Source organism: Chrysemys picta, chromosome 4 (assembly GCF_011386835.1).
Source record: "Chrysemys picta bellii isolate R12L10 chromosome 4, ASM1138683v2, whole genome shotgun sequence".
NCBI lineage: Eukaryota > Metazoa > Chordata > Testudines > Emydidae > Chrysemys > Chrysemys picta.
The window spans coordinates 118,334,814-118,346,670 of NC_088794.1; the positions used below are offsets into that span (position 1 = coordinate 118,334,814).

Consider the following 11,857-nt stretch of genomic DNA (forward strand, 5'->3'; position numbering starts at 1 on the left):
AAAGGTTGCCGATCCCTGTACTAGGAGATGAATGAAAATGTAGAGGTCTGGGTATTGATTTGGTGGAGCTGTGCATGGGACAAGAGGACAAGAAACACCACAGAAGCAGACTGTAAGGGGCTGGGACCTAGGTAGTCTTGCCTAGCAGTCACAGCTGAGCTGGAGTCTACATGTCAAGAACAACTGCAAGATGGCAGTCCGTGAGCAGGGGTTGGAGGAATCGCCAGAGTCAAACTCAACAGACCCGAGATCAGATGTTGTACCAGGCTGGAATCAGAAGGCCAGAGTCAAGGTGATGCCAGAACCTGGAGATCAGAAGACAAGGTGTGGTTGGGAGTTACAGCAGGTCAGAAATCTATGTGCAGGGCCCTCCCAAATTCACCATCTATTTTGGTAAATTTCACTGTCACAGGATTTCAAAAATCTTAAATTTCACAGTTTCAGATATTTAAATCTGAAATTTCACAGTGTTATAACTGAGGGGGTTAACTGTGGGGGTTATAACTGTGACCCAAACAGGAGTTGGGTTGGGGTCGCAAGTGGGGTCACCGTATTGCCATTCTTACTTCTGCACTGCTGCTGGCAGTGGTGCTGCCTTCAGAGAGTGGCGGCTGCTGGCTGGGTGTCCAGCTCTGAAGGCAGAGCCACCATCAACAGCAGTGCAGAAGTGAGGGTGGCATGGTATGGTATTGCCACCCTTACTTCTGCACTGCCACTGGAGGTGGGTCTGATCCAGCCTCAGGAGTGGCCAGTGCAGGGGAAGATGAAGTTCGTCCCTCTGCAGGCTGGATGGTCGTGTGGGTTTAGCCTGACTCCCACCATTTCAAGGGAATAAAGAGCAACTGTATGAAAAAGATGGGGCAAAGTTTGCTTTTAAAGGGACAGCCTCATGGGAAATATTTTATTTGCAGTTAAAAAAAATCAAAATCAAATTCACACACAGTAGAAAACAAAACACACACACACACACATTTTATCACTGTTGTATGATCCTTTGCATGATTGTTGCTGTAACCTGACAAAGTGAATATGGTGGACATGAGGCTGCCTGGGTGTTAGTAACAAAGGGAAATGTTTCCAAAAGAGCCTATTGTGGACACACAGTTGCCAGAGCCTCAGTTTGGAAGAAAGCAAAAAATTTCCTAGTAAACTGGAGGCAGAAGGCAGAATTTTTTGCCATTGATTCTATCTGGTCTCCTAGGCTAAGTGATGAGTAGAACAGGACCCAAAGACTTTCATTGCTTTGATGAATGGAGACAGACATCTTTGATGGAAGGGGAGAACAATGTCCAAGCTACTTCTAAACATTTCCCCTTTCTGACCATTTTGGTCTTGCCCTTGTTCAGTCTGAGCCAGCTGCTCTTTACCATGTGCTGATCTCCTTTAAGGCACTGTGAGATCTTTGTAATGGTGTTGGTTGTGGCTGTGGTAAGGGGGTATATGTAGTGTGTGTTATTGGTGCACCAGTGGCAGAGGAACCCATGGTGTCTTACCACCTACCAACATGCTCTCATGTAGATATTGGAGAGAGGAGGGGAATGGTGGCAGCACAGATCGCTATGAGATTATACAACTGAGGGTTTTGGGGGCAAGTGGATCAGTTGCCTATTACCACACTCTGGCTCCTGTTGGGAGAGGAATGATCGGAGCCAAGGTAGTGCTGCGCTACCTACATCACGTGAGAAGGTCAGTGCTCAGATGTGTCAAACGCTTCAGGGAGGTTAAGTAGCATAAGCATTGAGATGTAGCTTCCACCCACTGCCAGGAGGAGTGTGTCTTTTAGTCCCGTGAGGGATATCTCCATGCTGGAGCCGAATTGTGAAGCATCTAGGATGCTGGCAAATGCCACTTGGTACTAGAGCTCAGTGGTCAGTACCCTTATACATTCAGGTTCATCTGTACATTCAGCTGTCAGTCCTGATCTCTGGTTGTTCAGTGGGTGGGGCCGGGAGAGCATGCTGGTAAGCACTGTGCCAATCTGTTCTTTTAAAATCATACTATTAAGTTTTGTCCATGGTCTGAAAGAGCAGCATGTGTCATAAGATGAAATGAATACAAATAACAGAGTAGGGGATGTTGGTCAATTGCTCCCATCACAGGGCATTATTGCTGAAGTAGACAGTTGCTGTTCAGGAGAGGACCAGAAGTGGAACAGGAGCGGGTGCTCTGCTGGTAAGGTGCCCTCACAGAAGGGAGTAGGCCCTTGGTTAAGAGGGCTGTTGCAAGTCACAGAAAGCCACGGATAGGAGAAGCCTCTGACGACCACCTGACTTATGCTTGGCTCAAGCGAAGTGCTATGAAAGTTCTCCGTGTATGTGCATACTCACACAGCACCCACAAAATCTTCTAAAACTCAAATAACCCAGGGGATAAGGGAAAATTCCAGTTTTCAAACAAAATCCAAGCATGCGACTTCATCTTTTAAAATTCCACATTTAGAAAAAGCCAACTGACCAACCCCTCCATATCAGTCTCTGTACTTGGAGGATTTGAAGTTACCAGAGGAAAAGGAAAGTGGTTGTGGTGAAAGCACTTTGCAGCTCCCTGCTTTACAGAGAATTTATTCAACCTTCACTTGCCTTAAGAAAGAAAATCTGCTGCCTTTTATTATTACTAAAGCTGCACAGTCATCAATTTCCAATGGCAGACACACAATTAGTTGTTTATTCAATAGGATAAACTGGTAAAAATGCATTTAGCAGTAATTTGGGCATTCTGAATGCCTAGTAATAAAATACTTTGTATTTATAGTGCACTTTTTATCTGATGCTGTCAAAGCACTTTACAAAGGGTGGTGTTATTATACCCATTTACAGATCAGGAAACTGAGGCATTGAGTGGGGAAAGTCACATGGCAAGTCAGTGGCAGAGTTCTGGATAGAACCCAGCTCTCCTGATTCCCAGTCCCTTAGATAACAGGGCATTCCACCTTCCCAATGGCTGGACATGAACGCCATTCTAGACTACAGTTTTAGGAGCTGATAGGCCATATTTAACGGGAAAGTTAATTTCCCTTCATTCAAATCTAAGACCTTGGAGCTGACTTATGGCATGAGTGCTGTTATGTCTCCTCTACAGTGAAGAGAGAATACATCATAAAATCAAAGTTAAAATTAAGGAAAGGCTCAGTTGGCCTTGAAGATTCCTTGAACCCTTATTGCAGGAAAGGAGCAGACCCATTCTCCCTTAACGCCTATTTCATTTTAGTAATCAATGTCATGTATACAGATTTAATTGTGGGGTAGGGAATTAGACATGTGTGAAGGCAAAGTGCCTTCCGTGAAAAGTTTAGTATTTGAAGAGCTTCTGTAGATCAGTTATGGGGAAAAGTTTTTGAAAGCACCTAAATCCAACTGACTTTCAATGAGATTTAGGCTCTGAAATGCCTAAGTCCCATTTGAAAATGGGACTTTGGCTAAATTGCCAAGGTACTTTTGAAAATTTTACCATGGACTCCTCAACTTCTCAGAGCCTGACAGAGAAGCAAAGAGCAAAAATATTTAAGTTACAAATTTCTTTTTCTACTACTTGATCCACCTTGTTGATCTGGATGTTTAATCCTGGACATGCTACCCTCAAGGTAGCAACACAGATAGGGAGCAACAATGTGTAACAGTAGTTAGAGCAGTGGGCTGGGATTCAAGAATCTGGGGTTTTATTCCCATCCCTGCCACTGACTCACTGTTTCACCAGAAATCATACATACATCTGACTCCAGCATATTTCATGCAGACACAAACAAAAATATTTAAGACACCATCCAAAATCAGCAGATTACAACACTGAGCAGTCTCAGTTTCAATTCCTTTAACTCTGACAAGGTTTCTGAAGACAAAGAATTAAAAGTTCAGGGTTGGCGCCTGTTTCAATGTGGTGGAAGAGCTTATTCCAGCTGCTTGGAGCAGCAATCCAAAAAGCCTGTGCCTCTCTCAATCAGTTTTAGCTCCAGGCACTTTCAAACCAATAGACTGGATTGAATGAAGGGTGTCTTTGCAATCTGCTTTGAAAAAAAAAAAGTGAATATAAATAGGCTGGTGCCAAACTCTGAACACACATATATACAGTGTGGTAGACCAAGGCAGCTGCCTCACTCAGAGACTTGGCCAATTAAGTCAAATTGGAGAGGTCACAATGATGGGACTGTGGTTAAGAACTAAAAAAATACAAACCTGCTGAGCGTATCTTGCAGTAGTTCCACTCTCTGCAGTGATACCCCAGATGCTTTGACAGTGAATAGACAACAACCCCAACCAACAGGGTCTCTTCCCAGCCCCCATTCATGCAGCTTATTGTACAGTGCTTTGAAAAGGAGGTCTGGGAGCGTTTGTCTGAAATGGTTCGAATGCACCCAAGACATGAGGAGGAGACATTTTCAGGGAGGTATTTCAGTTGCAATATATTGCAAATGACAGGGCAGAGGAAAAGTGTAAGTAAAATCTCTTGATGGTATCTTTCAAGGTCAGCAATCCTTGAGAGCAGATAGTCAAACTGCTAAGAATTAAACACCATGGCCCAGTTCTTTTGTAGTATAACTTCACTGAAGCCAATATGCTGGTAGTGAACTGTGCTTTAGAGTTTGACCAGCTCAAGTTCCGATTCTGTAGTTGGTAACATTTCTTTTCCTCCATAATACTTAGCAGTGCAGTTTCCACATGCCTCAGTCATCCACATACCACAAAACCACCATGCAGTTCTGCAAAAGCAGTACCTTCTGCTCACGAGAGGGCCATGGTTTAGATAGATGGAGAACAAAATTATTACATAATCCTACTACCTCAAAAATAAATTGAAGATAGCATTAGCTCTGAGCTGAAAGAACTGACAGTTGGTAAAACCCAGTCCGGAGCCCACAGACGGATGGACTCCGTTGCCACAAATACCAGTTAGAACTTTGCTGAGACACTCTGAGCACAGCTCCTACCCGTTCAGTAAAAGGGAGGTTTCTCTCCAGCTCACCGGGCAGGTCTGCTGTTCACAGACCACAAGAGACCCATTTTGAAATTCAGCTGCAGAGTCCACTGCTTGCTCTGGGGAGAAAATGAGGATGGCTGCATACTCCTACAGCCCCTTTCCAGGATCTTAAAGCACAGGGGCCAATTTTATCCTAGGTGACAGGCAAAGGAGTTACACTGGGGAGTACACGGAGTTACATTTGGCCTAATGACTTTACCAAGCCACTGTCTTGCCACACTTTGGTCAGGTGCAGCCACTGAGTTTCCCTCCTCACTGGGATGTTGGTTTAGTTTAGCCCCTGGCCCAAACCAACAAAATCTCTCCCTTTCTGGTGTAAACAAAGGGGAGTGAAACAAAGTTTAACAAAAGCAAAAAGTAAAAAACAAAACACCACTACCCTTTCACCCCTTTGGTGCAGGGCCCACACCTCTTGATCCAAGGCTTCCAACCAATCTTTTACCAAAGAAACCCCACTCGTCCCCAGGGTTCTCTTCTCCAATCTGCTTCTTGGCCTCTTCTCTAGTCTCTTCAGACTGCTTTCTACAGTCCCTTTCAGGCCCCGTCTCCAGATCCTACTGCCAGTCTTATCTACTCCTGGTCTGCCAGTTGCTCATGGAAGCGGCACATGAGAACACCCACAACCAAACTTGAGTTGGACAGAGTGGCATGCCACTTTGAAGCCGATCAGTAGGTCTTCAGTTTGTACTTTACATCTTCAAAAGTCAATACCAGATGATAGAACACCTCTAAGGGTACGTCTATATCCAGCCGCTAGTTCTGCGGCTGGCAATCGAACTTCTGGGTTCGACTTATCGCGTCTTGTCTGGACGCGATAAGTCGAACCCGGAAGTGCTCGCCGTCGACTGCGGTACTCCAGCTAGACGAGAGGAGTACCGCGGAGTCGACGGGGGAGCCTGCCTGCCGCGTGTGGACCGAGGTAAGATCGAACTAAGGTACTTCGAACTTCAGCTACGTTATTCACGTAGCTGAAGTTGCATACCTGAGTTCGATTTGGGGGGTTAGTGTAGACCAAGCCTTACTCTGCACGAATTGAACATTGCTATTCAGCATTGGTTTTGCCTCAAAGCTAAGACATTTGGGACTAAGTCACTAAGTGCTGCACTGAAGTAATAGGACAACAAATCAAACTATCCACCCTACTTGCTCCCTTAGGGATCAATACAAATGTAAGCTTGAAAAAAAAAAATCAAACCTATTATTTATAACATCTTATGCTGACTGTTAGAAATGCCACTGCAGCAGAATGGTGAAGCCCCAATACACCACCATTAGGAAAACAGATTGCAAATTTTCAGGGACTCTTCACTGTGGAAAAAAATGGCTAACTCAAAGATGAGAATCTTGTAGTGGTAATCTAAACATGTAACTATCTTTCATTAATTACACCCCCAAGAAACCAATGCTTAAGAGGCCTACATAGCTCAATACCCTTGCTTTCCTACTAATAATTTTTGGTCTATTAACAAAGCACCATTATGGTTCATAACTAATCAATAAGGGATCCATGTGATAATGTCATCTCTTATCACAATCTCTTTTTAACCTTCCATCCTATTCTTCCTCTACTCTTCATATATTTTTACAGAAAAAAGCAGGGAGAGCAACAATAAATTTATCATTAAAAAATACAAATAAATGCCTTGCTCAAGAGGTCACACAGTCTCAGAGTGAGGAACTCAGGAATCCTGATGCCCAGTCCCCAGATCTAACTACTAGACTGAACTCTTTCAATCTGACATAATATGAGAGTTCCCTCCCAGGGCTGTTAAACTGAGCCTGTCACTCAATTCACTTTGTTTATATATTTTAAAAAGACTACTAGGGCATGATCCTCAACTACTGAAATCAATGGGAACTTTACAGCCCCTAGCTAGAGGCATAAGTCTTCAGAGTGGACACTAGGAGTGAAATCCTGGCCCTACTGAGTTCAACAGCAAAACTCCCATTGTCTTCAGTGGGGCTATGACTTCACCCCTAATGTTCACACTTTTCCAGGAAGATTCCATCTCTTTTGCTAAACCCCAAAATGCAAAATGCAAACACAAAAGCTTCCATCTCTGTTTCCCAGGATGCTGATCTATTTGGTCACACATATAGGTCAACATATGCAGTCCTGAAGACAGAACACATACCCACTGGGTACACTGCCTCTGTATAGTTAACAGATCCTCTTAAATGGGCCCATCAAAAGGTTTTCCCCATCCTGTGGAACTTGCAGTCCTCTACTGAACCTTTTGTCAGCTTGTCCACGAGAAGATGGGGTAGTTAGCAAAGCACAGTCATGAGACAGACTGTCATATGATGTGCAGTGTAAAGAAATTAAAGGCCAAAATCTGTTTTTGCCACAAATACTTTATGACCCTTTTTATGACACAACAAATAAATCATAAAAGCAACTTTCAGAGACTCTTAATCAATACATGAATAATTAATAGTAACTTGGCATTTATATAGCACCTTCTATCTCAAAGCACTTTAAAGATTAAGGCGACAAGTCCCACCACTAGAGCTGGTTGGGAATTTTTTCTAAAAAATGGGTGGTCTGAAAATGCCAGTTTGTCAGAACTGACACATCAATTTTGACAAATCAAATTGATAAAAACTGCTAGAGGCTGATCTCTGTTAAACTTAGGGTGACCAGACAGCAAATGTGAAAAATTGGAACAGGGGGTAATAGGAGCATATCTAAGACCCAAAAATTGGGACTGTCTCTATAAAATTGGGACATCTGGTCACCCTAGTTAAACCTAATGACCCAGTTTCTGCATACCATTTCCTATCCAAACCTAGAAAGTGAAAGCATTTTGAGATACCCAGCATTAATATTGCATGCATATTATTTCTCATGCTTTGTAGAAGCCAGATTTCACACAGCCTCAGAGCTGAAAAGCAAGGAATATAAACAGAATGTATTTAACCCACCCACTGTCTGTATTTAACTCACCCACAATCTGTATTTCCCACGCATGGGAACATTATCAGCCATTAGCTCTTAACAAGTTAGTCAACCAAGTAGCACAGACATGGGTTTTGGTCACATATGAGATGAGTTTATTCTCCTTTATTAAGTGCCCATGGGGGCATTTATCCAAATCACCACTCAATTGTGTATTAACAACACCCTGTATTTTAGAGACGCATAGCACTGGAATAACAGGAGGTTCTGGGGATAAGGACCGAGGTACATTGGCAAAAGCTCTGGACAGACCAAGGACTCAAACAACTGATGGTGCTGCAGATCAGGTTGCGGTGTACAGGCACACTTGATTTCAAGAGAAAACTTGACCAACTTTTGTTGTCATTAAGCTTAATTACCAAGGTTTTCTTTTGTGTACCCTAACATTCATCAACTGAAAAATAAAGTTAAAAGCTAGCTGTGATCACTGTAGCTGTGCATTTGCCAGCTGCATTCCTGTATCTAGGTAGTTCCCCATGTTGAGGGCTGCCACAATGCTACCTTTAATTAGGGTGACCAGATGTCCCAATTTTATAGGGACAATCCCGATATTTGGGGCTGTGTCTTATATAGGTGCCTATTACGCCCCACCCCGTCCCGATTTTCCATACTTCTGTCTGGTCACCCTACCTTGAATGAGACTGACCTGTTAGTGGGGATTGCAGTGCTGTTCCACCTACTTACTATTGCTGTTTGCTTTTTATTTGTGATCTCCCTGGGAATATCATGAAAACCTTTTAATATTATTTAGAAATGGATATAAATGAAATCACTGTAACCAGCACAGGCCAGAAGTGTTGCTATGACAGGTTATTAAATATAGCCCAGGGAAACTACCACCTATAAAGGTCACACTTGTGCAAATTTGCTAGTGTAGAAATAACCCAGCCACTTGGAAACTAATCTAATTTGGGGCATTTTATATGCCCTGTATATGGCATAACCCAGCATCATTTATCTCAATTTAGAGTAAATATTAGCACTGGTGGAATAATGGGAGGAAAAAGCACATTCTCAAACATATTTGCAAATTACATAAATTTGATTTGCTACTATTCTTGGGGACATAATACTGATTACTTGAGAATATTGGAACAAGCTCTAGAACTCACAAAAGTGTTTGTGAAGCTCAAAAGTTCTGTGTATATGTATTGGAAGACGTGCATTTTAGGGAGCAGAAGAAAGAAATACCATACAACCAACCAAATGCCATGATTAGTGAATTATTTCGCAAACAACCTATAATTTGAAAATTATTTGCCCACCCCATTATGTATTCAAAGCCTACATTTACACTAAATTTACTTGGTCCTGCCTCAGCGCAGGGGGCTAGACTTGATGACTCCTCAAGGCTCCTTCCAGCCCTACATTTGTATAATTCTATGATTAGCAGAAGTTAGGAATGATTCATAGATGAATCACGAGACAAAAAAATGCCTGCATTTGCTATTTTTTTGCCTCAACAAATACCATTTACCATCATTAATAAAAATGCCCTCAAACTAGTTTCATGAAAGTTATTTCATGGGATAATTTCCATTCAAAAGTCTGACTGGTGCTAGGAAAAGGGGAAGTGCAAAGTATTACCTGATCAGTCATATGGTCACATTCTAGCTTTTGGAAAAAAACAAAATAAAAAAAAAACCACAGCAGGCTTAGTATAAATAAGGCTCTACTAACAAGATTAAACAAGGGGAAGCAGCCAGAAAGGGAGGGTCCTTGGACAAATTAAAAGCAAAATAATCAGAAAAGAGTCAATGTGAAAATGCAACTTTAGTGTGAAACTAACATTAACATGAGGACATGGGGGGCAGTGGAAGGGACAAGGTAAAGATTTTTCCCTGTGGACAGACAGACAGACATATACACACACACACACACACATATATATATGAGAAATTTCAAATGCTTCAGACATCAAGCAACTTAAAATTGAAAAAATTCGGAATGCAGAATTTCAATGTGTCTCTCTCTGTGTATACACACACATAGACACACATGGAAATTCTGCTTTTCTAATTTTTTCAAGTTTAAGTTGCCTGATGCCTGAAGTATTTAAAATATCCTGTAGTAACATCAGTAGCAATCCTACTGACAGGAAATCATTAAAATACATTTCTCTGGAATCACGAAGGAAACCTTCCCTCCCCCCAAAAAACATGAGTAATTGCATAGAGCAGCTGAGAAGGAGGTGGATGGAAGCAACTTCCACATATCCTTTATAAGTGACTCATTAACCCTTCCCTCCACACTGTACAATAAACCCCTGGTGTTTATACAAAAAAGATAACATTCTCTATATTATTGTAAGATAAGAGCTCATTTGGTAGCTCAAGGGTTGCTAGTTTGCATGTAAATAACAATCATCCTATACAGGTATCAAAAGGGTACAAGAGGTTGAGGAATGGTCAAAAAGAATATAGCTAGGAGTAATGGCATGAAATTGAGGCAGGGAAATTTAGGCTGGGTATGGAAAAACTTAGGTCTGTGAGGAGTCTCCAAGGGAAGCTGTGGAAGCCCTGTCATTTGAATCACACACAATGTATAAAACGCTGGAGGGAGCAGTCTTGTCCTGGCCTCTGGAGGATGACTGGATGATTTTAAAAGATCTCTCTCATCTCTAATTTCTAGGATTCCTTCACATGTCTCCACTCCAACAGGACTGTAAATCAGATCCCTGCTCTCTCCCCCGCCTCTTGCCCATCAAGTGACTTTAAAAGAATGAGGTGTAATTTTGACCCTCACCGATTATCAACTTTGTCTTGATCTCGCCCACCGCCCACCCCCCCCATTGGGGACACTACAGTCCGTATGTATTATGTGTGCTGCCAACCCCAACATAACAACACCCCCCCCATACTATGTATGTTCCCCCCAATGATTGACAACTGACTCCTCAAATAGTTTGTACCGGTTTTATTTTTTAAATATTCTCTAATAAAATTTAAATCTGCTCTTGGTTTGGGGGGAGAAATCTCCACCCTTTTTACATTTTTTCCCCATAGAGCCGAGCATATTCCCTGGACAATTTGCTAGGCTAGCACAACATGCAGTGCATTCTATACTAAAATATATTAACAAAATTTGTTAGTCTCTAAGGTGCCACAAGTACTCCTGTTCTTTTTATATTAACAAACGCACCTTGCTAGGCTATAACAATGATCCTCGGTGTGTGTGTGTATTGTAAAAAGCTGCTGTGTGTGTGTATTGTAAAGAGCTGTTGCTGCTGGGTGTGTGTGTGTGTGTGTGTGTGTGTGTATTGTAAAGAGCTGCTCTCTCGGTGTATTGTAAAAGCTGCTCTCTCTGTGTGTGGTAAATAATACACTTCCGAGAATGCTAGGAGGTCAGTAGTGAACAGTGGTTTCGGAGGAGGGCTCCGAGGAGTAACGATTGTCCTGGGAGACGCCTTCCCAGTCTCCACCTGCCCTGCCTGCTCTAAGGCACTTTCTGTGAATAAAGCCAGAGACACACGGGAGAGAGGAGAGGTCACATTACCTTGGAAACCGCCTCGAGAGTCCTCAGCCACCGCAAGCAGAGCAGGGAAATGGGCGAATCAAAGCGCCCGCAGCAGCGGGAGGAAAGTTGAGCGGCAGGCTCTCAGGTCAGCAGCAGCAGCAACCCAGAGAGGGAGGCACAGAGCCGCTGCCCCTGAGCGGTCCCCTAGTGAGGACTCCAGCTCTCTCCTCCTCCCCTCCCCTTTAGAGGAAGGGAGCTTTGCAGGAGCACAGCCTGATTGGGCAGCATCCTGAGCCTGAGGAGGAGAGGCAGGGAAAATGGGGATTGGCTGGAGGGGGGAGTAGAGGGGGGGGTGTCCCCTCCCCTCTCTCACCCAACACTGTGGTGCTGCTGGGCAGGCTCTGGTGCCCAGATTCTCACCTCTGGGGTTCGCTGCTCCTCCCCTTACAGTCGATGAGCTCCTAGATTTGC

At 43.2% G+C, this 11,857-nt stretch overlaps 1 protein-coding gene across 4 annotated transcripts in view; it reads right to left on the reverse strand.

The window, feature by feature from the left end:
• The window catches only part of STON2 (stonin 2), a 113,391-nt gene extending 101,742 nt beyond the window's left edge, over nt 1-11,649 (reverse strand). For 2 of the 4 annotated variants that reach the window (XR_010600713.1, XM_005311157.5), the window contains exon 1: nt 11,426-11,649. The gene's annotated coding sequence lies outside the window, so the exon portion shown is untranslated. The remainder of the gene's footprint in view (nt 1-11,425) is intronic. The other 2 variants (XM_005311159.5, XM_005311158.5) reach the window with 1 other exon arrangement.
• Nucleotides 11,650-11,857: the final 208 nt, after the last annotated feature.